A 2,046-nucleotide genomic window follows, 5' to 3' on the forward strand; every position below is an offset into this window, starting at 1 on the left:
CACACACACACACACACACACACTAGCCAGCCGTTCCCCCCATTTAAGACACACAGCCTCGGGGGCCTCAAACCCAATTAGCCAGGAATGTGAGCTACATATGCGGTAATGGTGGCACTGTGTCACTGTCAGCTGTGCTAGCGCCGGACAAACACAGCAAACAGGCCGGCAGAAGCTGGGAAACGCTCCGGAGAGAAGTGAAGGCGGATCTGGCCTCCGAGTAGGAACTGGACCAGTGGATGCTCCACGCTTTTCTTCTGGAGCTGACTTTGCACAGCCAGAGATTATGCAATCAGAGGGAAGCTTTGAGCCTGGCTGGAAACACCTCGTCGTGTCTGGGTCGGTGCGTTTTTATCTTCTTTAGTGCAAATGGTTGCTGTTTTAAACATCTTTCCGATCATCTACAGATTTTTCTAAACATCAGTGGCAGGGAGTTGTAGTGCTGATGAAGCTGGTTTGACCTGATGTGGTCTATATAGACCACCATAGGGCTTAGACCACCTGTCTGTTTACATATAGACCATCCAGCATCATCCCTCAGCGCTCCACGTTTCACCATTTTGAACAGGAACGAGGAATTTAAACTGAATCCACCTTTTTAAACCCAAACCTGAGCCCCTGGGCTTCTCTGAGGAGTTCATCAAGCATCACATTCAACCCATAAAACTCATGTTTCTGTTCAGGAATGAAAGTAAATAACTTTAATCTGACGTCTTCATCAAGAAATAATAACATGCTGGACTGTTTTTTATTAAATTTTTTGTAAAACAGTAAATTTTAAAATCCATGGGTAACAACAATAATAATGATATTGTAGCATTTAACATGTGATTCTGGTTAAAGAGCGTCTCCATCCTGGTGTATTCACCGCTACAGAAACATGAACAGACCTCTGACTCACCAGACTTTACAGTAAAATGTTCTCTATTAAAATAAAACAGTTCGTATCTCAGTTCAGTCATTTCTGCCACACCGGTAACACTGATGCACACACTCCAGCCAGCAGGTGGCGCTAATGCACCTAAAGGTGGTTTTCCAGCCGTGAAGAAGAAGCGCAGGATGCGAGAAGGTCTGGTGACCAGTGACGGCCGGTGAGACAGAAACGCTGGACCTGTTGGGCAGAAAGTTTTTCTTTTTAAACGTCCCGTGTGCAGCAAAAAGTTTTACGACAAAAAAAGTCTGAACATGTTGAATCTAATCACTATGACTGCACTGATNTCGCTGTTTACTTCCTGTGCTGCACTGGGAACACAAGAAAGTTTTGGAGGTTTGACTTTGCTAAATGTTTCTGGCTCTTGAATGCGTACAGCTGTGCGCCCCGTTTGCACGGTTTCCGCCCGCTCGCCGCCTCCACGCTCGGCGCCGTCTCGTTTGTCTATTCAGAGACGAGCCGTTGCCATCCCGCCCCTTGAATTTCCACAACGTGTCCTGTTCTACTCCTCTTCCTACTCCACCCTCTTCCTCCGCCCGTGTTGAGATGTACAGCCGGGGTGTCGCTGGCGTCTTGGCGATGACTAAACTCCCCTGAATGCTCCACTCCTCCACTGTCTCTACAGTTCCTCTATTCATTCAGCAGAGTGCTTTCACCGCTGTGTGTGCTCACGGCTTTTTCTTCTGCCAAGAGTGCACTCTGCGCTCGCTAAAAAAAAAGAGAGCCCTTATTAACTCTCGATGAATAAGCGGTGAATGCGGTGGGGTGTAAGTGGGGTAAAGGAAGGAGCCAGAGGTAAAAACACAAGGTGGTGGCAGGCAGTGCGCCGTGGAAGCCAACCTGGAGCAGGAAGTAGAAAAATTGGGGTTATAGAGCTGCTGCGCCTTTGGTCCGCCTCCCCGCTGGGCCGCAAAGTGCACGTTGGTTTCTCCACCTTCTGGTACATCGGTTTACCCACACAGGCCACAAAGTGCACAAGACTGAGCCCTGAATCAGCCAGAGAGAGAAAATAAGGAGCTTTTTTGAAGCAAGGTCTGAGCTGAGAACCACTGTCCTGTTAATTCAGCCTCTCCAGCACACACACACACACACACACACACACACACACACACACA

The sequence above is a fragment of the Stegastes partitus genome, unplaced genomic scaffold (genome assembly GCF_000690725.1).
Source record: "Stegastes partitus isolate 25-593 unplaced genomic scaffold, Stegastes_partitus-1.0.2 Scaffold816, whole genome shotgun sequence".
NCBI classification, from domain to species: domain Eukaryota; kingdom Metazoa; phylum Chordata; class Actinopteri; family Pomacentridae; genus Stegastes; species Stegastes partitus.